The sequence below is a fragment of the Tenrec ecaudatus genome, chromosome 10, assembly GCF_050624435.1.
Source record: "Tenrec ecaudatus isolate mTenEca1 chromosome 10, mTenEca1.hap1, whole genome shotgun sequence".
Classification (NCBI taxonomy): Eukaryota; Metazoa; Chordata; class Mammalia; order Afrosoricida; family Tenrecidae; genus Tenrec; species Tenrec ecaudatus.
In genome coordinates this window covers 101,823,790-101,851,466 of record NC_134539.1, presented here as the reverse complement: position 1 = coordinate 101,851,466, position 27,677 = coordinate 101,823,790, and the positions used below count along the sequence as shown (strand labels likewise).

General features: G+C 45.1%; 1 protein-coding gene across 4 annotated transcripts in view; it reads right to left on the bottom strand.

Moving 5' to 3' along the window:
• The window catches only part of ARHGAP44 (Rho GTPase activating protein 44), a 216,454-nt gene that overhangs the window by 137,842 nt on the left and 50,935 nt on the right, over positions 1-27,677 (bottom strand). The window lies entirely within an intron of this gene.

Genomic DNA, 27,677 nt, shown 5'->3' with positions numbered 1-27,677 from the left:
CCCACGCTTGTTAGCTTCTGTGTCTAAGCTGCTCTGTTTAGATCTCAGAAGTGAATAGGAATAAGGCACACCCTGTACCTATATTGCTTCCGTAATAAAGAAAATGCTTTCCCAAAGGGGATTATATCCACAAAAATTGGGGTTTGGATTCCAACACATTTTAGAGGACAACTAGACATATGTTGTGGTTACGGTCTGCCATGGTCCCCTGGCTGAGAAGGGGGAAGTTTGAAATCACTTTTCCAATTCCCAGTTCACCCACCTGTCCTCTACATAGCCCAGTTAATCCCCGAGCCCCCTTGGCAGATGTGTAACCACAAGCAAGATAGGCAGACAATGGTCTACAGTAATACTGTGGGGCACAACCTGACACAGAGGTCACACCAATGCAACGTGCCAATGACACTGTCCAGATTACGGTCTATGAGAAAGAGAAAAAAATCCAGCCCAGGTAACAATATACATTTCTTCATCCTGCGGTAAAGACGCACCATAAATACAGGGCTGTATTTCCTCTGGAGGCAGATAGGCACATTCTGTGGAAGCTAATAGTACAAATTCAGGGGCATGAGCAGGAGCATGCGCTCTCTGAAAGGAAGGTTCCTGGCTTGCTGATGAAGCATGGCTGTAGCATTGTATGACCCTCGTCCCTTTGTCTCTCTGGGACTCTTGGACAGGACCCTGCTCAGAGGGGGTTAGGCGCCATTCTACTCCAGCATGATTTCATGTGGACTTCTCGCAGCTTCAAAGATCCCATGTCCATTAGAATGACAGTCTCAGGTATCAGAGATTAGGGATTCCACCTACCTGTTGGGAGGAGACAGTTCAATCCATAATAGCACGGATGTAAAACCTCCGCCTGAGGTAAAAATTATTCAAGGTACAAAATAAGATATAGACCTGGAAGTTTCATGTCCAACATCCTCTTCCTTCTTACTTTTGGGTAAGTCACTCAGGAGAAAAGAACCCACTTCAATTCCAAAAGGACCTTCTCATGCCTAAGACAATAACTAAACCATTTATCCCTATTAATACATCAGTAACAACACCATGGAAGCAGCAGTCAAGAAATTAAATGATGTATTACATTGGGCAAATCTGCTCCAAAAGACTTCTCCAAAGTTTTATGGCTCCAAATTGTCACTTTGATAAGTAAGTTGAGCCTGACCCAAGAACCTCATGCGCGTGTAAAAGCTGAACAAAGAAAAAGGAAGACAAAAGAAGAACTGATGCATCTGAATTGTGGTATTGCCAAAGAATAAAGATATAGCTTGAACTTCCAGACGAAGACAAACTACCTAGAAAGGCCTGGTGAACTGCTTCTGAGAAGTGTATACTGTATAGTTAAAACTCTATGGAGGAGGGGTCCTCAAACTTTTTAAACAGGGGGCCAGTTCACTGTCCCTCAGACCAATGGAGGACTGGACTATAGTAAAAAAAAAACTATGAACAAATTCCTATGCACACTGCACATAACTTATTTTGAAGTAAAAAAAATGGGCAAAAACATGTGGTGGGCCTGATAAATGTCCTTGGCAGGCCACATGTGGCCCGCGGGCTGTAGTTTGAGGACCCCTGCTATGGAGCCTAACTCTTCCACCAGCAGCCAATAATCGGAATGAAGGAGGACCAGACCACATTTCTTTCATTTCTCATGTGATCACTATGAGTTGAGGCTGATTCAACACCATACCTTACTAGTATGTGTTAGACAGGGTTCTCTAGAGAAACAAACCAGAATGCTCATAATTTCATATATATTTATATAGACAAATGAGATAGTTAATTGTGCCAATGTTTATTGTGCCAACATGGCCAATGAACACATGTGGGATTAATAGAAGGGCAGAGAGATAAATGGCTTGGTGAGCCTCGCCTCTCGTCTCTTGCTCTTTGATCATCGGACCAGTGTGCGGCTGCCTTGCTTGTTCTGTGCCTCAATTTGCAAGCTATACTACCTGTGGGACACCTAACCTGTGGACCGTGTCGCTCTAATTTGAGGTTCCTTTAAGACCTGCTTCACCACATCACTGGAACTTATATCTCTTGAGCTTGGGACTGTCAGATCCTGTCATCTGGCTGAATGTTGGTGACCCGCCTTGCTATTTGCTGCCTGTGCCCAGATGGCCTGAATTGCTCTACAGAGGACTACCCGGGACCCACAAGGCTTGAAAGACTGCCAGTGTCTCACAACTGTCTCACGGGACTGAGTTGCACTGAGCCATTTGTATTGTCTTATAATTTAATTAATTGTTTATTTCTTATGTTATATAATTAGCTATATAAATATATGTAAAATTATTAGCATTCTGGTTTTGTTTCTCTAGAGAACCCTGTCTAATGCATAGTGCCTTTCTATTCATTCTCCATCAGAAGATGAAATCTATTCTCCCACAATTTGAATCTGGGAGGATCTTTGCAGACAAATCAAATGGGTTAGGAATGATGTCCCACATCCCAGCCACCATGTTGTAAGTCCAAGCCACATGGATGGCCATGTGTGGACCATGGCACCAGCTAAGATCCCAGCCAACACAGATTGACAGACAAGTGAGGAAGTAAGCCTTCAGATGATTCCTGTCTGTCTTATGTCTGACCCATCTCCGACAAGGTCAAGTGAAAAAGAGCCTTGACCTAAGACAGCACCCTGAGTCCTGATCAAGTAGCAGATTCAAGAGGAAAGTAAATGTTTTCAATCCCCGTTTGGGGATGCTTTGCTACACAGTACTAGACACCCATTTTTATCAAATGGATTCCGACTCACTGCAACCCTAAATGAGGCCTCCATGCCTGTCGACCTTCCTGGAGCAGACAGGCTCATCTTTCTCACGAGTGGCTGGTGGGCTTCAATCACCAACTTGCAGTTAGGCCCCAACTACACAATGTTATTGCCTAGCCCACAGCATTAGATAGGCAGAATGAAACAAGACCAGTTGCCACTGAGTTGATCCCAAATCGTTGTGAACCTGTGCTCCCCCAGGTTTACAGTGCTTAATCTTTGTTCTTTCTTTCTCTCTTTCCACCCCCCGCCCCCAGAGGTAGATCACCATGCCTTCCTTTCCAGGTACTTATGGGAAGACCCAACCCCCCCCCAAGCCTTCAATTATTAACTATTTGCGTGTGTTAACTATTTGTGTGCATTAAGTACTGTGTGTATGAACGATCTGTACTATCCAGGGACTCCTGATAAACAGCAGAGCCGCCACTGTTTTCATTGCATAGCGGAAATCGGGGGCGTGACTCCAACTACCTTCTCCCTAGAACCCACCAGGATGTTAATTCAGAGCAAGCTATCTCAGTCCTCAAGGATGCGGTGTTGTCTCCAGGTCATTCCTTGTCCTCAGAGGTGGCTTTGAGTAGATTCCAAAACTCTCAGCTTCTTTGGTACAAAAATAACTGTCGGTGAAAGGTAAAATGTGAGGAAACTGGCATATCACAATTATTTTATAAAAATACACTTAGCAAAAAGAAGACATGCAAAATATTATGTCAGTTTTCAGGTTGAGATATTCAAATATCTAGAGTTAGCTCAGGAAATGAAACAAGACCTTAAAATTTTCTAGGGAATATACCCTTAAGTGAACTCATTAAACTAGGTCAGGGAATTTTAGAAATGTGGTGTAATGGGATTAGTAATTAGAAGTCCTTGGTTCTCACTGGGCTAATTCAAACAACACGCTGTCCATTCTCTAGGAAAGCTGTTCGCTTCTCAAGTCTCTGTTCTCCCCTCTGTTAAATGAGGAAATTGGGCGCAACGACCTTTAAAAGGATCCTGCCAGCTCAGCCACTGCAGGAAAGTGGAAGCCATATTAATATGGGGATACCAAGAGCATATTGTCCACCCCAACACCATCACTTCACAGGTGAACCAACTGATGAGAACCTGAGAGGTGGCGGTCAAGTGAGGGATTAGGACCAAGGACAGAGGAAGAAACAGACCCCCGCCCCCCCAGCCTTTACTAAAATAATATGCTACTATGAAACTGTGGTCCTGAGGTGTGAATCCAGATGGCCTCGAAACACATTTCTACACTACACTCCAATGAAATCCACTCATGTGTCCTTGCTGGCCACCCCTATGGAAAGAGACACGCTCGCGGACAAAATGAAAGGAAAAGAGGATGGAATTTCTCCACAAATGTTTTGCAGCCCTCGTATAGGTTCAAGTGCGCTGACTGGCTCGATGACTGAGAGGACGAGGCTGTCTGAACACGCCATGAGGACATGGCCTCACTCTCCTCATCTTTCAGGTCAGCCTGCTTGCGTGTGGCCTCCATTCCCTGGCAGATCCTTCCATTGTAGCTACAAGAGGGCCACCAGCAACTTCAAGGAGAAAGCCTATCTCCTCAGTAATCCCAACCGAAAGAGGTTCTCCTGCAAGCAGTCCTCCCAGGTGAAGTCTCAGGGCAGAATCTCACCGAATTTGAGAAGACTAATGGGGCCACACTCCTGCCGCTGCCACTACTACTACTACTACTACTACTACTACTACTACTACTACTACTCTCTCTCTCTCTCTCTCTCTCTCTCTCTCTCTCTCTCACACACACACACACACACACACACACACACACCATATACCCCTATATCCCAATCCCCAGAATCTGTAAAGTTGTATACAGTAATCTACAACTTTGAATAAAGTACCTTGAGGTGGGAACATGATCTTGAAATATCTAGGTGGGTCTAATGCAAGTCTTCCCTCAAATTGGCAATACCAACTCCTGGGGATGCTGGAAGAATAAGAGGTGAGGGTAATCCAAAAGCAGATACCTACATTTTATCCTGGATTGTGGGCTACGGTACAAAAGTTTTTAATTGCCAGAGGACTGTGGAGTATTCCCCCCCCCCCCCAAGAAAACAGGGCAGTAGGTCAAGTAACTTTGAGAACTTATGATCTAATGTAACCGAATGATCCTTAAAAGTAGAAAAGGAGGCATCAGAGGGTGAAGTGACCATGGAAAACAGGGTTAGCGTATATACTATGAGCAAAACTCAACCCACGGTTGCTAGCTTTGAAGATGGAGCGAGAGAGCTCCTCTCGAGCCTCCAGAAAGAAACACAACCCTGCCGATCTCTTGATTTTATCCCACTGAATTCATGTCAGACTCCTAACCTCCAGGACTGTAAGGCAATATGTTCGTGAGCTTTGATGCCCTCGAGGTGGTGACACTTTGTTACAACAACAGGAAACTAATATGCCCCACGACCTGCCCCAATCGGGGATCCTGCGGGATGGGCACTGGGCACCTGAAAGAGAAGTCAACGGTTCAAAACACCCACCATTCCACGAAAGAAATATTAAGACTGTCTGCCTCTTACACACACACACACACATCATACGGATTTATAATTTCTGGAACCCTGTAGAGGGTCCATGTGAGTCACACTTAACTTGATGTGCAATGAGCTTGGTTTTTGGTTTTTGTTGTACCTGAACCAAAAGTTTTGTCCAGAAAGGAATAGCCTCTCGCCTCTAAATCTGAGGGTAAAACTAACCCCACTTCTGCAACATGGCTGAAAGTAAGGCAAGAGTAGTTGCAGAAAATAAAGGGGCTACCACCAATAGCAGAAGACATAAAAAACAAAATAAAGCCCCAAAGGGGGGAGATGCAACAGATAACACAGTAAAATGTTTGTGTGTGTGTGTGTGTGTGTGTGTATACATCAAAATCCTCACAAGTAGACAAAAAGTTAACATCAGGATAAAGAGAGCATGTACAGAAATTGTCAAGAATTTCATCTTGCAATGCGTCAATGTTCGTGAAAGAAGCAGCCAAGAAATCAAATAACATATTGCATTGGGGCAAGTCTGCTTCACAAGACCTCTTTAAAGGGTTGTAGACCAAGCTGTCACTCTGAGGACTAAGGTGTGCCTGACCCGATTGTTTCATATGTGTGTGAAAGTTGGACAATAAGCAAGACCAAAGAAGAACTGATGCATTTGAATTCGGGTGCTGTGAATAATGTGGTAAGAACTATGGATGCCAGAAGAACAAACAAATCTGTCTTAGGAGAATTGTCAGAATGTTCCTCAGAAGTGAGGATGACGGCTGGACCAGAGGACGTACCCTCGTACAGGGAAGAACTGGAAACCCAGGGAATCCAGAACAGATAAACCCTCAGGACCAATAATGAGAGTGGTAATACCAGGAGGGGAAGGGGAAAGTGGGGGTAGAAGTGGGGAACTGATCACAAGGATCTACATATAACCCCCTCCCTATGGGATAGACAACAGAAAAGTGGGTGAGGAGAGATGTTGGACAATGTAAGACATGACAAAATAATAATAATTTACAAATTTTCAAGGGTTTGTGCGGGAGGGTGGGAGGGTAGAAAATGGGGAACTGATACCAAGGGCTCAAATAGAAAGCAAATGTTTTGAGAATGATGAGGGAAACAAATATACAGATGTGCTTGACACAATGGATGTGTGTATGGATTGTGGTAAGAGTTGTACGAGCCCCCAATAAAATGATTTAAAACAGAAAAAGAAGAAGTGAGGATGAGGTAACTTGACTCGTGTACGTTAGACATATTATCAGGAGGGACCACTCTCTGCACAAGCACATCATCCATGGAAATGCAGACGAGCAGAGATAAAAGAATACTGTCAACAAGACGGACTGACACAGTGACAGCCACAGTGGGCTTGGACATAACGACAAGGGTGAAAATGGGGCAAGATAAGGCAATGGTTTGTTCTGTCGTGCATGGGGCCGCTGTACGTAAGAACGGATTTACTTTGACGACTCCTAAAACCACAACACGCAAAGACAAATGGGAGAGCCAGATGAAACCAGGAGTGCATCTCACAGACACTAAATGTTCTGGAAAGACAGGTGGCAATTCTGCTTTACTTTCTTTGAGTCGGGAGCACCGACAGTTCCATAGGAAAGAGGAAACAGATATCTTGAACAGCAGGCTCTACGGATGAATGGTATTAAATACTGGTAATTAGACTGGATTGTACGAGCAGTCTCTTGATAAGGGGTGAGGCTGTGGCTTTTAAACACTAGAGAGCAGGCATTCCCCAGGGGTCTTACTCAACTGGTCAGGGAATCTTTGCAGTCGAAATAGGAACGGGAGGAGAGAAAGAAGAGCCATATAAAACTATACAACGGGATAGTGCAGACAGCGGCGAGGATGACTGGACAAGAACCACCACAAGAAATCTGGGAAGGAAGAGAAAGCTCCCGAGGGGTGGAAATGTTCAATGCTGGGGAAAGCCTTCCTATCTTTCCTCTTTCCAAGTTTGACTAAATGCTGGCGTCTAAAAGCATGTACATGAGAAACAAGTGGGTCTGAAGGACCAGCAGTATCAGTGGCAAAAGACAACCTGGGTAAGTTGCTACCGGTGCTAAGGGGATCCTGGGTACCACATCGTTCCTCATTCCAACGGTGAACCTTGACCAAAAGAGGACATGGTTAGCAACAAGTGGTGCCATCTGTCGAATACAGCCTCCTGAGGTCCTCGGGGATTGGCAGGACATAAACCCCCAAAATGAAATGAACCACTGAAACAAGTGAAGCTTGTCAGCAGACAGGGCATCCAGTTATAGGAAATACAGTCAGGAGTCATTTCTGGAAAGGCAGCTAGCTAGCTCCAGGTTACTCTACCATGATAGACAACAGTCCTTGCTAGACGAGCTACATTAGAGAAATCCCATTCTCCATATGAATATAAATCTACTCGAATGAAAATAACAATAGCTCTTGAACAGATGTTAAGTAGCAGACTCCTGTACTATTGTTGAGTTGTTTACACTAGTATTCTTGATTGTGCCTCTAGGTTCTAAGAGACATTACAATGGCTAAACTGAACCCATGCACAAAATTCATGATTAACGGTTTTATTGCAGAAGTTGACAGACTTTAATGCAAGTGAGAAAACCTCAGACTACAGATGTTTATCAGGTCATGTTACAAAGATCTTTCAGGTCTGTAAGTGTCCAAAAGGGACACACCACTCCACCAGAAGTCTTATCCAAAAGGTATTCAGCTCAGCTCATGGGTTAGTGAACCCAGCTCCCTGAGGCACCACACTCCAGGAAGCCTCAACCCAAAGGCATTCAGCTCCACTTCCACCACTCAACAGCAAGCCCAACTTCCTCAATAAAGTACCCAGAGGCAACCTACATCAGGAGGCAGCTACGTGCCCCAAGCCCTCATCTTTACTTGTCTGTAGGCTGGGAAGACCACCACGCTGTTTCAAGTTCAGGCTCTAGCTTCTGCAGCTGCTGCTCTTGTGCTGCTGTCTTCTGGGACCAGGAGGCTCACTCAACAGGGACTGAAGTTCAGAGGACACGCGCCACTTCTGACTCTTGCTGCCGAGATCCCTCCTCCTGCTTCACAGAGGGCTTATTTGATACACAGTCAGATGGCATTCCAGGCAATCTTGTTCTGTTCCGCACATGTAAATCCTATCGTTTCTTCCCCCACCTTCTTATCAGACCCACAGTAAAAGAAAAGGTCGTTGGGTGAGGGTTACAGACTTTGGCTCAACAACCACATTAAATAATTCGCTTGCCCCCGCAGGTATGTAAGAGGGTAGCAGACAACCTACAATGCTTCATCTGGGATGCGGTGACTTTATCACTTGACCGCTCCCCAGTACTCGCTCACAGGGCATGTGGGCAGGAACTGACAGATTCCAGCTGCGATACAAGACAGCCCTGAGCACGAATGGCAGCAGTAGGTGGCAACGCCATGTGTGGACACTTGTTTCATGCCATTCATGCAGCTTTTGTCCAATGTGCTTGGGACATGTTACCAGAGGAGACCAGTCCCTGGAAAAAAACACCATGCTTGGTAAAGTAGAGGGGGAGCAAAAAGGAGGGGACCCTGAACAAGATGGATTGGCACAGTGGCTGCAACAGGCTTATCAACAAAGACAATTATTAGGATGGCTCAGGACCAGGTGTGATGTGTCTTTCTGTTGTACATAAGGTTGCTATGAGTTGGAATCTATTCAAGAGCACCTAACAGCAACATTCTGTTGTTATCCACAGTAACTTCACTGGCTGGTTTTGCTTAACCTGGAAGCCCTGCTGAAAGCTGTTTTGCATGGATAGTAATGTTGCCAATTTAAAAAGTACTGATGAGCTAGCTTTAAGCATCAAAACAGCATGCAAGTCACAATATGACAGACAGACAGATGGGTGGCAGAGTAAGAGGATCAACATTCCTTATCTGATGGGGTCCCGAGTGAGGTAACTTGGTATTTCCAGGTAATTCAAACAACAAAACCCACATAGAAGAAGCACACCAGCCTGTTCAGACTAGATTACTGAAGTCAAAGCGGGTGCATAAGCAAATGTGGTGTAGAAAGATGATGGTGCCTGACTATCAAAAGATAGAGCATCCAGGGTCTTAAAGGCTTAAAGATAAAAAATCGGCCATCTAGCTGAGAAACAACAAAGCCCACATGGAAAAAGCACACCAGCCTATCCCGCCACAATTGCTGAAGACAAAGTAGGTACATAAGCAAATGTGGTGAAGAGAGCTGATGGTGCCCGGCTATCAAAAGATAGAGAGTCTGCGGTCCTATAAGCTGGAAGATAAACAAGTGGCCATCTAACTGAGAAACAACAAAGCCCACACGGAAGAAACACACCAGCCTGTGAGATCACAAGGTGTCAAAGGGATCAAGTATCAGACATCAAAGACTAAAAAAAAATTAAAACATTGTGAATGAGGGGGAATGCAGAGTGGGAACCAGAGCCCATCTGTGGGAAATTGGACATCCCCATGCAGAAGGGCCATGGAGAGGAGACAAGCTAGGCAGTGTGCAGTGTAGCAATGATGTAAAATACAATTTTCTTCGAGTTCTTGAATGCTTCCTCCTCTCCCCCCTCCCCCACTATCATGATCCCAATTCTACCTTACAAATTCAGCTAGACCAGAGGATGTAGGAACTGGAAACACAGAGAATCCAGGACAGATTAGTCCCTCAGGACCAGTGGTGAGAGTGGCGATACTGCGAGGATGGAGGGAAGGTGGGGTAAAAAAGGGGAACGGATTACAAGGATATACATATAACCTCCTCCCTGGGGGACGGACAGCGGAGAAGTGGGTGAAGGGTGACGTTGGATGGCGTAAGATGACAAAATAATAAGCAATTTATAAATTATCAAGGGTTCACGGGGAAGGTTGGCAGCAGGGAGGGAGGGGGAAAATGGAGAGCTGATACCAAGGACTCAAGTGGAAAACAAATGTTTTGAGAATGATGAGAGAAACAAATGTACAAACGTGCTTGACACAGCAGATGGATGTATGGATTGTGATAACAGTTGTACAAGCTCCCAATAAAATTATTTCTTTTAAAGGAAGATAATATTCTGGAATTGATTGTGATGATGACTGTACAACCCTTATTGATATGACCAATGCACAGAAGTGCATGACATATGAGTTTCGTGGCAGTCAGATTTAAAAAATCAAAAGGGCAGCATTTATTCATGTACAAAGCTCAGCAGACAGGAAGGAATTTTAAAAAGGAGAACAAATGGAAATAGTAAACAGGGAGGAAGTGGGAAGAGTACTGTTACACTGTGAGAATCTTAATGTCAGAAACCAAAAGGTATATGAATTATTGAATGGAGAGCCAATTTCTCTGTAAAATTTCACCCAATCACAATAAAATGTGTTAAAAACCATTAGGGAAGAATGCCTGTTAGACGGAATCAGACATTTGGGCATGAAGGATAAAATCAGATCCTAGGGACTTACTGGGTTGTACATTTGCTGCTAACTACAAGGTCAATAATTTGAATCATCTACCGGCTCAGAGTTCTTCCGGAGATGAGGCTTTCCGCTCCCATATTTTGCAGCCTTGGAAAGCCTAGGGGGCAGGTCCACTCTGTTCTATAGTCACTATGAACTGGAATCCGCTGGATGGCAGGGGATTTGGTTTTGTTTTGGGTTTTGCATAAGAGTGAGCTTTCGATGAAACAGATGGGAAGATTGTAAGGAACTTGGGGACAACTGTCTATTCAGATTCAGAAATATCTCCATCAGTAATCAAAATTACAAAATGTTTTATATATATATATATAAAATTATATATATATATACATATTTATATATATATACATATTTAATAGAGCAGGGAGACAAGAAAGGTGGATGTGCTAGGAAAAGATTGTATTGGCTATATTTCTAATTATGCTTGGCTATTATCTTTAAGGAGCCCCTGAATGGCATACATGGCTATGTGCCCAACTACTGACCAAAAGAGAGTGCAAACCCAACTCAAAGGTGCTGCAGACAAAAGGCCTGGTGATCTGCTTCCACAAGGTCACACACTTGAAAACCCTATGAAGTCTACAGATCTACTCTTACATACATGGTGTCAACATGATTTGAAATCTACTGGATGGCTGGTTGATTTGCTTAATACTAAATACTATTTTTAGGATTAAAATTACTGAAAGTAAATCTCAAAAATCTGAGGATGGAATAGAGCAGTGGTTCTCAATCTTCCTAATGCCGCGACCCTTTAATACAGTTCTTCATGTGGTGGTGACCCCCCCCCCAGCCATAAAATTATTTTCATTGCTATTTCATCACTGTCATTTTGCTACTCTTATGAATCGGGTGACCCCTGTGAAAGGATTGTTCAACCCCCAAAGGGGTCAGACCCACAGGTTGGGAACCACTGGTAATAGAGATATGCAGAGAAGGCGATAAGAAAGCATCATCATGGGCAGTGTCTTTGGTTAATGAAAAACCACCAAAGCAGAAAATTTATGAAGTCAGGTGAGCATTGCACTGCTAGCCACAAGGTCAAAGGTTCAAACCCACTAGCAATGACATGGGAGAAGGGTGAGGCTGTCTGCTCCCATGAGGGCTCATATCCTCGGACACCATATACAGGGTCACTATGAGTTGGAATTGACTTGATGGCAGTGGTTTTCATTATAGGCAGACTGTTGAAACTTAACATTCATTTAACTTTGGGCCAGGGACTATTAATAACATCATTTTATTGATGTTAGTTTTATTGGTATTTCATTGGTTTAAGTAACTCTTCAAGGTCACAAAGCCTGGAAAGCCACTAAAAGCCCAATCTGATCTCAGAAGGTACTTTCCACAGCTCAAGTTAAATCTGCTGTTAATCCATTTGGAAATGCTGGCAACCCCCAAGGCACCTTCCCAATAACAAAGGTCTATTGTGGAAGACAGTGAGGATGAGAAGGCAAAAATAAATTTTACTCACTCCTCAACTGCCGAAGGCAAGCGCTCCGCGCATTTCTATATATAGAGTTACTACTTAAAAAATAATAGCCCTGAATGATTGCTCTCAACCCCCCGGCAAACAGCTGCCCGCCAGGTCCAAAAGACTTCTCTTTCATAGGCCCTGAATGTCTGTACACAGCCATCAGTCAGGCAATCTGACCAGCTCCCAGCACGAAGACAAACTTGACTGGATTGGGGAGGAGAGATGACTATCTGGATTCGCTTGGGCTTAAAATAAGACAGGCTGTCTGTGCTGGACCTGCTACGGCCGGCCGGAGTACAAAAGCAGAGAAGCCTGCAGAGGGGCAGCCACTCAGGTCCAGGAGCAGCTCTGGCTCCCAGTGGCAGACACATCTACCGCTGAGACTCCTGGCTATGCTTAGGGATCAGCATCTCAGCCATCTCTGGGCACACCAGCAAAGCAGTACAGTCATCTTACCCTTTTCTTAACACAGTTTGAGGTGTTTTATTATGATTGGTTCATTGTTATAAAGTATAAAAATCAAACTCACTGCCATTAAGTTGATATTAAGTCAAAGTGACTCTGAAGGGCAAGGCAGAACTGCCCCTGTAAGTTCCCAGGACTGTGACTCTTCATGGGGGTAGAAAGCTTCATTGTTCCCCCAACAGATAAACGAGTGGATTTGAATAGCTGACGTTGCAGTTAGCAACGTGTTAGTCTGGGTACTTTAGAGAAACAAATCCACAAAAACTCATGTATAAGGGAGAGTTTTATATAAAGGGTAAGTGCACATCAAGGAAACATCCCAACCCAGTGCTGCCCAAACCCATAAGTCCAACATTATTAACCCGTATGTCCATTATTAACACACAGTCCTCTTCCATCTCACAAAACACACGCAATGATGCCGACTGCAGGAGGAAAACTGAGTCAGTGAATGTGTAAGCATCTCAGTGCTGGCAGGGGTCTCCACACAGCTGCTCCAGCATCCAGGACTGCGTCAGGGTAGGTCCATGCAACTTCTCCTCAGGGATGTCTTGCAGGAAGTGAGCCTTGCCAGCTGAAGCAGGGAACTGGCTAAGGCAGCTGCACCCTGGTCTGACCATCAGAAAGCAAGAGACCTGAGAACTAGAAAGGCGAGGCTCAGTAAGCCATTTATCCTTCTGCCCTTCAATTAACACCACATGTGTTTATCGGCCGGGTTGGCACAATAAACTACCTCAGCAGTCCAATGCTTAACCCACTGTACCACTAGTGACTCTGTAGGGAAATGAAATATATTCATACATTTTGTTTCTCTTTAAATATAAGAAGACTAAGTGTTTCTGGGGCCATTTGGGGAGAGGCTTACCACTGTTAAAGGTGGACAGGAGAAAGATAACGACAGGGTGGTCTTTCACAGTTCACCTTTGTAAACATTGTTGAACCTTTGAAAAGAGATGTGTGCTGCACATATTTTTCTCCGTCTCTCTCCTACCATCATGTTGGGGTTTTCATTTTATATGTAGGAGTTTAAGAAATTTCTACAGTGAAGTGTATCCCTTTTCATGATGGTTTCTGGTTTCGGAGTCGCTGCTGCAAGTCTTTCCAACCCTGTGCCAGGCCGGGTTGACTAGAGAAACAAATCCAGTGACATTCATATAGTTATATGATAGAGCTTCATATCAAGAAGTAATTTTATATCAAGGGTTCATGAGGGAAGGGAAGCGGGGAGGGAGGGGGAAATGAGGAACTGATGCCAGAAGCTTAAGTGGAGAGCAAATGTTTTGAGAATGATGAGGGCAATGAATGTACAAAAGTGCTTTACACAATGGATGGATGTATGGATTGTGATAAGAGTTGTATGAGCCCCTAATAAAATGATTAAAAAGAAGTACTTTTACATCAAGAAAGCATCCCAGCCCAGTCCATATGTCCCATAATTAGTCCATAAATACCCCTTCAGACTCACACAGTTACATGCCATGATGCAGAGTGCAGGAAGATGGCAGGCCAATGGGTAGAGCTACGTGGATCCCAAGGCTGATGGAAACATGGCAGGGCCCCAGCAGCTCATGGGGTCAGTGGCGGAGTCGTGACAGGCAGGAATGGAAATGACAGAGGAAAGAGCAGGGCCCTCCTTGTAAGAAGGCCACACCCTCAAGGAGACAGCATCTGTCTGTGACCCAAGTGACAGGTTGGATTCCACTACTACACTGTTATGCATCTTCAAGCTGACACCCTGCAACTAAAATTGCATCCATTTTTCCCTGATTGTTTTCCAGGATTTTTTTAGGTATAAAATTTCCTATAAGAATTTATTTTAACATTTCTTTTGTTTTAATCTTTTAAAAAATCATTTTACTGGGGGCTCGTACAATTCATCACAATCCATACGTACATCCATTGTGTCGAGCACATTTGTACATTTGTTGCCATCATCATTCTCAAAATATTTTATTTCTACTTTAGCCCTTGGTATCAGCTGCACATTTTTTCCGCTTCCTCCTCACTACCCCTCCCTCACGAACCTTTGGTAATTTATAAATCTTTATTATTATTATTGTCATGTCTTACATTGTCTGTTGTCTCCTTTCACCCACTTTTCTGTCCCCCAGGGAGGGAGTTATATGTAGATCCTTATAATCGGTGGCCTCTTTCTACCCCACCTGCCCTCCACACAGTATCACCACTCTCAATACTGGTCCTGAGGGGATCATCTGTCCTGGATTCCCTATTTCCAGTTCCTATCTGTGCCAGTGTACATCCTCTGGTCTAGCCAGATTTGTAAGGTAGATTGGGATCATGACAGTGGGGGAGAGGAAGCATTAAAGAACTAAAGGAAAGTTGTATATTTCATCGGTGCTACACTGCACCCTGACTGGCTCGTCTCCTCCCTGAGGCCCTTCTATAATGGGATGTCCAGTTGCCTACAGATGGGCTCTGGTTCCCCACTCTGCACTCCCCCTCACCCCCATTCACAATGATAAATTTTTGTTCTTTGATGCCTGATACCTGAGCCCATCAACACCTCATGATCACACAGGCTGGTGTGCTTCTTCCATGTGGGCTTTGTTGTTTTTGAGCTAGATGGCCATTTGTTTCTCTTCAAGCCTCTAAGACCCCAGATGCTATATCTTTTGATAGCCTGGCACCATCGGATTTTTCGCCAATTTGTCTTCAGCAATTGTGTCGGGAAGGTAAGCATCATGAAACACCAGTTTAATAGAACAAAGTGTTCTTGCATTGAGTGGAGACCCAGTGTCCATCTACTACCTTAATACTAAACCTATAAGTATATACATATAGAGTTATTTCCCCATCATCATACATAAACATATTTACAAATGTACATGTCTGTATTTAGACCTCTACAAGTGCCCTTTGCTTCCTAGTTCTTTCCTCTATTTCTTTGTACTTTCCTCTTGTTCCACTATCATGTTCAGCCTTCATTTGCGTTTCAGTAATTCCTCTTGGTTACACTGCCCTTGATGAAGCCCTACCAGACTCCATGATTTTTCACAACTATGTAATCCACTTGATTTTTTTTTTTTGCTGAGTGATAAGATTCTTCTAAAAGGATATCCAATTGTTCCAACACCATTTATTGAACAATTGGTCTAATTGTATGTATATTGAATTCCCATATCTACTTGGAGTGCTTGCTAAGATTTGTCTAAAATTGGAGCTGTGTTCAGAATGCTAGTACATGATCCATCAATGTGGAAGATTTGAAAAGCAAAGAGCCCTGCTGGCATAGTGAATTTCAAGTTGGGCTGCTAACCACAAAGTCAGCAGTTCAAAACTACTCTGAAAAGACTTATGGTCTCAGAAATCCACAGGGAAGAATATGTTTGTGGTAGTCACCTAATCTGCTATCAATTTAAGGATTAAGAGTACAGGGATAGAATCTAGGCTGTCAATCTGGAGATAGCCAATGAGACTTCTATGGGCATGGCCCTCTCCTGAGAATTCTGGGAAATCTGGGACTTCCTCCTTGGAGGCAGAAAACACCTCTGTCTCTCGGCTCCTCCCTGGGAGACATTGCAGAAGACAAGCCACATGGACGCAATCAGACCTCTGAAGCCGAAGAAGCCACAGAGACACCCCTGCCAGCGCTGAGATGCTTACAATGCCACTGGATCCAAAGACTTTCTACCCACATATGTGTGTCCCTGGATTTTTTTCTCTAGTCTAACCAAACTAACACAATGTTCAATAGGGAACATAGGAGATGGAAGTGAGTTTGGCTTGGATAGTATTCTAAAGGTCTCTAGTGGTGCTCTGGGTTAAGTGTTGGACTGCTAAACAGAAGATTGGTGGTTCAAATCCCCAGCCACTCATGGGAGAAAGATCAGACTGTCTGCTTCTATAAAAGTTTATAGGGCTACTAGAAGTGTGAGGCAACTAGATGGCACTGCATCCAGATTCTTAGTCTGACACAAAAATGTAAATAACAGAAAGGATACACGTATAGGTTATGGAATGCCAGCTGTGACAAAGAGGCCCTGCTGATGGCACAGCACGCTGGGTAAGATCCTGTGTCCTACGCATCTGGGCTGTCATTGCAAGAAATACACCAAGCAGAGCAAAACTAAAACCTTACCCAAACGTCCATTGCGCTGCTGTTCACAACAGCCACCAAGAGCAACAACTCCAGCGTCTCTCGACAGATGAATGGATAAAGCTAGCTACCCATACAATGTAATGTATTCAAGCACACAGAAATGTGACGCTAACACGTGGATGAACCTTGACAACCACTGAGTGAAATGACCAGATGCAGAAGGCAAATCGCATATGATCATAAGTATGTTAAACATCTAGCACAGGAAAATGCATACAAACAAAAGTTTTTGGAAAGGTTACCAGGTAGTGGGGCAGTATTACTGAAGGGGTACAGAAGTTCTGTTAAAATGTAATACTTTATCTCCCTTTTGACCCACTTTAAATTTGTTCTAGCTTTTAATACTTTGTGTTTTCTTTTTGGTCGAGCCTTTTCTATTTTAATTTCTTCGTGCTGTTAGTGTTTTGTTTTTGTTTTCTTGGGGGGTATGATTTTGTACCTGAAAGGCAGGAGAAGTAAATCTATAGCAGCAATATTAACAGTTAACAGGATTAGTGGTTTCTTGGAGGATGACTTGGAATTTGGAGGGATAAGGGAAGCTGACAGCAATGAGTACCAGAAAGAAGGACACGTTCTCAAATTGACTGTGGAGGCGACTGTACAACTGTTCTTGATATGGTTTGACTACTGAGCTGTCTGACATGTGGATTCTGTGCCACTAAGCCCGTTGCTCAAAAGCAGGATGACGAAAGGGCCTGACAAGCGGAGAGTGCTGATGGCCCTCCGTTAGCACCACAGCTACATACTTCCAACCAGCTGGCCGCGCAAAATTGTTGTCTAAGGAGAGGTTTCCACAAGTATGTGGGGAAACGTCATCATCTTTCAATCCCATTCTTTCATCATCACTTTAAAATTGTTCTTCTGTATAGCACTCCACAGAAATCTTTCTTTGCATCAACACGTTGGTATCATTTTACCAGCTAACTTGGTCACGACTGATTGTATTTATTTAATCCTTCTCCAGTGGACAGACATATAAGTTGCTTTCAAAGTCTTATATAAGCAACAGAGTCATCGAGTTATTTTACATGCATTTTTGTGCATCTATTCCTTGGGCTGCTGACCACAAGGTTAGCAGTTCAAACCCTCCAGCCACCAAAGAGGAGGAAGACGAGGCTGTCTGCTCCTGTAAAGATTTACTGTTTCATAGATCCAAAGGGGGCAGTTCTGCTCTGTCCTATAGGGTAATGAGGAATTCGGATGGACTTGATGGCATGGGGCTTTAGTATGTAGGTTTTGTGCATATGTGTCATAGCATTGTCCAGTGGGGGGGGGGAGTTGTAAACTATTTATGGTTTTGCCCTTATTTAGCTAAAAAATAAAACCATTCCAGACACAATTAATTTCGTGGGGTAGGCACTGGGCTGTTTTCAGCGAGGTTGGCAGTGCAAACCCACCAGCTGCTCTGTGGGAAGAGAAGAGGCTGCCTGCTGGGTAAGGATTTACAGTCTTGGAAACCCTACGTAGAGTCACTGGAAGTTGGAATGGAGTCAATGGCAGTACAGAGAAAGCAAACAGGGATAAGCATAGCAAAATTGTGGCAGTTGGAAACAATGGCATCACTGGACTGAGCGATGGGATTTCTTTAGACTCTTCTAGGTTTCAACATTGTTCTGCAAGGAACTACAAGAGGAGAAAGCACTTTTCTGTGCAAGCTAATAAATGCTGCAGGATGGCAGAGAGACATCGCTTTCGGATTAGAACAAATGATTCCAATCTTTCCGTTCTGGTTTCTCAACCCAGTGATTTAGAAGGGTGATCTTACTCAAAGAATAACCTCTGGGTACAAGTGAGGTCTCTGTGTCTATTGTGGCACCTCGGAAGCTGTAAGCAGAGGTGTATTGATGGATTATGTTGTATTTGTGCACTCACCATCACCACAGGCGTATGTATAGCAGATAATAAGCACTGACACTATGTCTAAATGATGCTCCCCCCCTCCAACTTCATGATGAAGAGACACTGACGGGTGTATTAGCAGAAAAACCTCCCCAACTCTTGCTCAATTACATCAGTCAGGAGCCTTTGGCATCTGTGTTACCTCAGAACATCATTATGAGCCATGTCTGGTGCCCCCTGGGACCTGTGCCTGGGGCAAGTGCCACCCTCTGGGCCCTGCTGAAAACACCTCCAGATGCCCACTGGGCTTGCAGGGTGTACTGAACTGTATTGGGTTCATCGAACGTGCTCTTCTGCCCTTCAAGTGGCACCCAGGGCAGGTGCCATACCTGCTAGATCTGTGATCCACCTCTGGGGATCACAGAGGCTCACTGCAGAAAGCGCGCCCAAGCCTCCATCAAAGAGGAGTTCGGGGTGGGGGTGACCGTGAGGCTGTATCTCAGGAGAAACTCAGTGGCCCAAGCTCAGAGCCCATGGTGACCAGGAGTCCAGGCACTGCAGGCATGCTTGAAATGAATCGCCTGAGAAATGTCTTCTCTCACGCCATAGATCAATGAGATTGATTACGCAGAAACAGTTCTTCTGGCTAAGCCTGAGGGGTTTAAAAACCCACGATGCTAATCGCGCAACACAAGACACAATGACACAGATAACAGAGGGTCACAGTGGAGGTTAACTTCTTGTGTTGGTGTACCTGTTTAGCCATCCCTTGGTGGCACAAAACGTTAAGGGCCTGGCTGCTAGCCCCAAAGCTGGTGATGCCAGTCTGCGCAGAGGCCTGATCAACCCACTTCTAAAGACCCATCTGCAGCATACTGGACATTGGGTCACCGCCCCAATCAAGCTGGGCTCAATGACAGGCGGTTACATTTGTTTCACCACAGCTAGCTTCCAAAGCTGCTGCTCCTCACATCTCCCAGATCCCTCATTTCCACCCCTGCCTTCATCCTTCTAACAAGTCTAGCCTCCATGACTGCTCCGAAGCCAACAGATGGAGCACAGGCTCCCAGGCCAGCAAAGCAACAGCTTTGATGTGACTGCCCACCTGGCCTAATGGCTAGCCATCCTTTAACTGATGGGCCATTAAGTCAAGACAGGTCTGTGACCTAGGAAGAAACTACACCCAGACTGGAAGGATGAAGACCCTGCCCATGTGGCTTGCTGATAACAGCTTTTGCAAAGGTCACTATGCCGGAGAGACATAGTCAGCTCCCCCTTGGGGTCCTCAACAAACAGGCAGGGTCTCTCCCAGGAGTGCAGAGAAGCCAGGTTCAGTGAGCACCCCTATGGACAGCTTTGGGCAGTAGGCTCCATTCCCTGGGCTCCCGCTCAAGCCTGCTTCAGCCACTTCCTGGTTTGGAGTCCTTACTCAAGCCATTTGCTTCCTGAACAGCAAGGTTTTCGGGAAAGAGAACACAGCAGATCAACTAGGAACCAGTCACTATCCAGTCAATTCTAACTCCTGGAGACCCACGTGTGCAGAGTTCAACTGCCCCAGGGGGGTTAGTGGCTGCGGCTTTTCAGAAACAGATTGCCAGACCTTTCTTCAGACACACCTCTGCATGACTTCAAATTGCCAACCTTTCGGTTAGAATCGAGTGCTTAACCATTTGTGCAGCATTGCAAATCAGCCCATTAATCTCAGGATGATTTTACCCCGGGTTGCTGGAATGTTGGAAACCAGTCTAAAGTTCTTGGCATGCTGCACCTCCAGAAGTCATTAGAAAACTCTGTCACCTTCCTCAAAGTCCCCTACCCACCCCACCCTGCTAATCTTTGTCTCTGCAGATGACCCTGCCCCCTCCCACCCCCACCCCTGCCTTACTGAGGAATGGAGACCATCTGGTCAGAGCTACCACCTGCCTGCCAGGGGATATGTCAAGCCATAGGGCACCAGATCTTGTGGGAACTGAGGCATAACGGTGAGAAACAGTGAAAGGAAGGAGGAATCAGGTCAGGAGAGATGGGGGAAGCTGGGGTCAGGGCACATGGAAGCAGAGGAAGTCAAGACTATGAAGGGTTAGGAGCAAGTCAGGGAGCACGAGAGAGTCCCAGAAAGACAAGAGAAAGGCAGGCTGCGGGGTGCTCAGCACCCAAGAAACCCACAGGAACAAGTGGCAAAGCAGGCAAGTGAGCAGGAGAAGAGGTTTGTTCCCAAGCAACAAAATCAGTCTTGTTAGCAAAGGAAAAGTGAGTTTAGTTCATGTCCTGTCTCAGGGGATTTTTAGAAAATCAAAGGGAGACACTGATAGGTATGCAAAAGTTATAGGCAATAAAAAAGTGACACAACATTAGTACACTCCACTGTCAGTAGTAATAAACCATCTACACATGGAAACGTAGGCAGACAGCAAGCTGGAGAGGTACACAGTATAGGTAGGTGAAGAGGACTCCACCCATGAGCACACAGAGCTTGACAAAAAGGGTTTATTTGCATATGCTCTAAATACAAGGGGGCTTCAAAAATTTTTGGAAAATTCCACTCTCTTCATTTCATTTTTCAATGGAACTGATGACACTTCTTGTAGATACATTTTTAGATAGAGCAGACCAAAGAGGGGTCGGCGTTATGAAGCACCTCAACCATAGTGTAACACTGAAAGGGTGCTGGAACAGGGATATGGGGGTTGTCTAAAATGAATGCCTAAGCTAAACGAAAATGCACTGTGCACGCACAATAAAGGGGCTGGAAAGAAAGCAGGCACGCATTAGCTACCTATGGGAACAATCCAAAGCTGGGCATGCTCAGACCAAAGTCACAAGTCACCTGTGGCCGGGTGAAGGGAAACCTGGGCCCACGCAGGATCCTGGGCACCAGCGACATGCCATCACAGAGGTGCACGTACAGGGCCAGCCAGTACGCTCAACCATGCCTCCCCAGCCAGTGGAGGCGGGAGGGGATAAAAGCAGGCTGACGGCAGGCTGATCCACTCACCTTTGGGTGCGCTCTACAAGTAGCGGGTGGGAGTCTCAGCTGTGTGTGTGGTATCTAAGTGCTTGTGAGCCCTCTCAAGGCTAATTCTCTCAGCTCTCTTAGGATTCCCTGCTCGTGATTCCTGCTCCTGGCTCCGCACGCTGGTTCCTCACTCCTATTCCAGTATTCCTTCCACATGTTTTCCGCTGCCCTTGAAAGGGCCATTTTCAGTCACGAACTTTCCCACAGTCCCCACCATGGGGTCTGGCATGATTTCCAGAGATAGTGTGCACTTGCTGAGACTGTGATACCTGAAACTGCCCTTTCCCCCATAAAAGTTACTTGGATTTACAAAAGTGCTTCTGGCGTGTGAATTCTTTCTGCCTTGGGAAACAAGAAAGAGGTAAACTACCCCAGAAACCTAATAACACTAAGAAAAATCAAGTCACTAGGCCTGGGGGCTTAGGACCAGTCTCAGGAGTGAGCTAAGCCAATTTGCATAATATAACCACAAAAACAATGTTCTCCATCCTACGTTGGTGAATAGTGAATGGGGTCTTAGAAACTAGCAAACAGCCATCTGTGACAAAACTATTCACCTCTCCTCTTTGGAAGCAAAGAAGAGTACAGAAAATCGCAGACTCAAAGAAACAATTGCTCAAAAGGATGAATGGAATGTGCAAACTATAGACTCCCTGAGACCAGAAGAACGAGGTGGTGCCCAGCTGTCACTACTGGTCCTTCTGACAGAGGCCACAATAAAAAGCCCTGAACAGAGTGAGGAAAAAATGCAGAACAAAATTCAAAATCATAAAAAGACCAGACTTGCTAGGTTGATAAGACACTGGTGGAATTCCAGAGACAAGGCCATTAGGCATCCTTCAGGCTTGCAATTGGATCCACTCCCAAGGATCACCCAGAACCAAACAACAGACTTAGAAAAGGGAACCATAATGCTGGGGAGGAACAGACTTGTCAAAACAAGTAACCATAGGAGACCCAAAAGGCGGCATTTGCCCAAAAACAACCCTCTGGAAGCAGGAAGGGACAGGAAAGAAAAGGGGTGGAAATGGGGAACCCAGGGAGGTCATAGGAAAAGGCTGTTACACTGAAAAGCTTACAATTAATATCACAATACAAATACATGCGAATTGTTGACTAGAAAACTAGTTTGTTCTGTAAGCTTTCACCCAAATCACAATAAAAGGCTAAGAAAAATATTGTGAAATAGAAAAGAGTTGTTTTTCAATCAACAGAAATTTAAACCGATCTTCTCCCTCCCCAATGTCATTCTTCCCTAAGATAAAGCAAAACAATTCACCACGGTCAGATAGTCTTGCAAGCAAGTTGTACCCCAAGCCAAGTAACAGATCATTTCCATCTTATCTGCTCAAACGCACACCCTCCGACAGGGTGTGAGAGCAGATGTTCCACTCACTTGGACACGTGAAAACAGCACAGGGAAATCGACAGAACAAGCTCAATTCTATAAATGGATTTCAACAGCAACACTAACACTGAAAGAGCATCTTCCACTGGCTCTCTTTGACGTAGATGCGGCCGTGGTAATGTTCTTAACCAATGAGGTATAGACAAAAGTGGGCTCAGTTTAATTTCTAGAAAGTCTTTTTAAATGGAGCGGTAGGGGCTGGCAGGTGCTCCATAATACCCTCCCTTTAGAAAGTAAGGAAGGTGCCCTGGGGAGGGTGAAACCTGAGCAAGTCTGTGGTAAAACCTTGGACCCCCAATAGTTGCCATGGCTTCCCACCTTTTCGACTTCTTCTTATGTTGATGAAAAATAATCCTCTTTTTTTAAGGTTTATATCTTACTGAATACCACTCATTAGTGGTGGCAAATATTACTAAGACTGAAAGCTATGACACTGGTATTGCAGATGCCACCAGGTCACTCAGGTTTCGGTAGAGCTTTGAGACTAAAAACAGACTAAGTGAAAGGTGTTGGGGGTATGGGTGGAGGGGGGAGAGTTCACTTTTAAGAGACTAGCCACTGAAGGCCTTATAGATGGAGCACTGCCTGTTATAGTAACAGAAGATGAGGTCCTCAAGTTAGCAGTCACCCCAAAAATACAACTGAGGCAGAGCTGCACCCTCAAAGGACAGTCCATCTTACTGATGTGGATGGGAACGAAGCTCTCCACACAGTCATTTGCGGGCGGGACACAGCTCAACATAAGAGGAAACCGCCGCACATATCAATGAATAACCAGAATGTGCCATACGTGCGGTATGAAGCTAGAAAAACTGGCCGTTCTCAAAAATGAAGTAGAACACACACAGATCCAGATACTAGACATGAGTGAAAAGAAATAGGCTCACTGGTATTGACCATTTTTAATCAGACAACAATATGGTTTGCTATGCCAGAGACGACAAGTTTAGAAGGACATCTCTCAAGTTCGTTCTTGAAGTACAATGTTGTCTGTGATTGGATATTATCTATATGCCGGTAAGGAAGTCCAGCTAATACAACTACTATTCAAATGTATGCCATCAGCTACTAACACAACCCAAGTTAATATTCCAACTGATGACAATGGGGCTAGATTACTATGAGGGATCAGGAGGGGGTATGTGCCAGTCTTATGCGCACACTGGCAAGCAGGACCTAAGGAATCATGACTTTGTCTTTTCTGGTGCTGACAACGCTGTGCAAAGCCAAATTATGTGGATGCCAGAGAACCAAAAAACCAAGAGTTTAGAGTGGAGAAGGCGCTGCAGATGTAGAAATTGGGAATTGGTCACAAAACATGATCAAACTCAAACTCAATGTCATCAAGTGGCTAGTGGGATCAAACTGCTGACCTTGCAGATCACAGCCGAACATGTTTATCCACCGAGCCACTAGGTCACCCACAAAAGGTGATACAACTGTCTAAATAGAATGGGGAATAAATGCACTTCTTCCGATGTTCACAAATGTCCTAGACTATCTGTAAATGACTATGCATGGCTCTATGTGATAGATAAGTTGTTTCCATCTTTAGCCAGATGCCCATTCATTCGTTCTTTCTCCCCACTATGGTTTAGGTACTGTTCTCACCACTGGAAACACAGCACCGAACCCAGAATCCCTGTCTCTGGAAAGGCCTGTGGGTACTAGACTCCTGACATTTGGTGACCCAGGTGGAAGGAGGTCAGGTCCTGACGGTTCCAGGCACCAGAGCTGAGGTTATGGGAGCGAATGAACTCACTCCAATGAGTGGCAATGTGAAGGCCAGCAGGGAGATGCTCTTTCCCATGTCAGAGTTTTCTCCCTGAAGTCCTCCTGATGTCCGTCTATGGATGTGTGGGCTCAGGAAAAGGTAATCATACCCCACTGCACAGAAGAAGAAAATGTATCCCTTATACGTCAACAAAATTGGGTAAGGCAATCAAAATTTCTATAGATCTTCTTTGTTATTGTACCCCTTTGAAGTGATGTGGGTTAAGCACTGGGATGCTAAAGAAGTCAGCGGTTCAAACCCAATGGCACAGTGGGATTAAGATGAGGTGGTCTGCTACCTCAAAGGCTTATGCAGCCTTGGAAACCCTATGGCGCCATTGTCCTGGGTCCTGCAGAGTCTCTGTGACTTGGAATTGGCTTGGCAATGGACTTGGTTGGTGTCCTTGCTGCCTGACCTATTTGAAAGCTAGACCACATTGTTATAGCAAATGTATTGAAAAGCAACTGGCTGCACACCATCTTGTGAATATGAAAACGTGAGTCAGTCCTGGCTCCTTATCAACCAGCTCTGAAGTAACTCGTTGCTGTTGGGTCAATGGAGGCTCAGGGTGACTCTGTGTGCGGGGGCACAGAACTGTGCTCCGTGGTCTTGTTTCAAGGGCTGACTTTTTGGAAGTCAATCACCAGGCCTCTTTTCCACAGTGCCTCTAGGCGAGCGCAAACCTCCAGCCTATCATTCAGGAAGACTCCTCGCCAGCTCTAGCATCTTGGGCAATACACTATATTCTCCTAAATCTGCATGTCCTCATCTGTAATAACGGAGGCTGTTGCAGGCTGCTTTCTGAGTTTTCCTCACTCGAAAATCTGATCGTTTTATATTCCTATTTTATTACTCCTTTGACAAATCTTTCTGTGCCACTGGCATTCCACTTTGGCAATGCTTACCACCTCCAATCCTAGCAGGCAGCAGTGAATCTGGTGCCCTTGAACTGAAGCATAAGGAAAATCTGGATGCTCTTTTAGGAGCTGTTTCCTTTCAGGGCTGGGTGGCAGGCACAGTTCCGTAACAGACAAACTGAATCATCGCACATTTCCCGGACAGCTCTGTCATCCTCAGCCGTCCAACGCTGGAGGCTGCTCCCATGCGGAGGCCACCTCTCTTTTACAATAAGTACCACTGGGTGTTTGCACCTGACAGAAATTAATCTTTCAGAAAGCCAATAATTAGCAAACGCTGTTAAACTTTACTTTCTGAACCAGTCAGGGCCTGAGTTGAGATAACGCTCACTGATTAGCCAAAGCCAGATTAATTGGGGTCAGGCACAACCAAGGTAAAAACATGAAAGTCAAACCAACAAAGGACAGAAAATCAGAAGGGAAGGCAAGGTTACCTGACTGACGTCAGAAGCAGGGAGATTAGGTTCCAGGTAACAACCACGTTGTGAACCAAAAACAGAACATTGGATCTAGGTTAACCAGCCAAACTCCAGTTACGTAAATGTATGAAGGTGGTCAGGCCAGGAAGGCACAAACAACAGGCTCACGGATTGGTTCAGGGCCAGGTGGAAAAGGCTGGTGGTCCATGAAACAGAGAGAAACCCACAAGGGTATGTGGAATGGAATGTTTGGCTACCTGTCTCTGTTCACTCAGCTGCTTTGTTACCATGGCTCAGTCAAGACTGATACAGAGAAATCAAAATAGATCAAATTTGTAAAATGTGGGTGTGCCAAAATGTAACTAGAAGAGCAGAAACTGCAGGTGCAAGTCCAGGAATAGGAAATAGGCATGGTGAACCCTTTCAGGAAGCGAATGTGGGGGGCTTGAATGATCTAAAGCCAGGACTGTGGAGAACAACACATGTTCAAAGCTAAAAGGAACTGTCATCTTTGAGCGGGGCACCACTGTTTCTAACTCTGACAATCAAGAGATTTGTTTGCTATGCAACACACATTGTGATAGTGAGGTTGATCCAGCCAACATGGCACCCATAAGAAGATAAGGGTGGAGTTTAGCTTGTCAATCAGGCCAGTTTGATGACCTCCTTTAGAGGCAGGCCACTCTCTCTCTCCCTGGTGGTCCACTGATGTGCCGCCTGACTGAGCTGCCTCAACATGTGTGCTGTGGTACCTGTGGTCCATCCAACCCGTGGACGGTGGTGGACCGCACTGCGGTGCTGTTCTAAGCCGTGGGCACCACCCCACCTTGCCTGTCTGCTGCCAGCGGGCTGACTCTGTTCATCTTGCCATCACCGCAGATGCTGCTCCTGCCCCCAGCCACTTCTCCTGGACACACTGTGAGGCGCCACCTCGTCCTGCCTCGCTATGCTGCCCTACTGGCCTGTGCTGCACTTCACCACTTCAACTTCCTACAGTCTGCTTCCGTGGCACTGGGCTACGGATGTGAGTGGGAAGGGCCATCAGTGTAGTAACTGTCCCACGAAAGGGAGTTGAGCTGAGCTCCCTGCACTGCAGTGTGAACAAATTTGCTGGTATAGTCCTTTTCGCTATGTAAATTTATCCTTTTACCTATATATAAAATCTTAAGTGTCCTGGCCATGCCTCTCTAGAGACCCCTGCCTAGCACACACATGCCATGCTGCCCTGGTGTTCTAGGAGGGAGATGACGTTTCTGGTGATGTTCCAGTACAGTCACATTGTACAAATTCAGATCCATTCTCATTGGAGATGGCTGCATTGATGAGAACCAGCTTGAAGCTCTGTTTTGAACCAGCTTGAAGGAATGTGTTCTACAGCATATGAAAAGTACACATATACACAGACACACACACACAACACACACACACACACACACACACACACACACCTACCTCAAGAAAAAGATCTCGTCTCTTGCAGACTCTAGAAAGGCTGA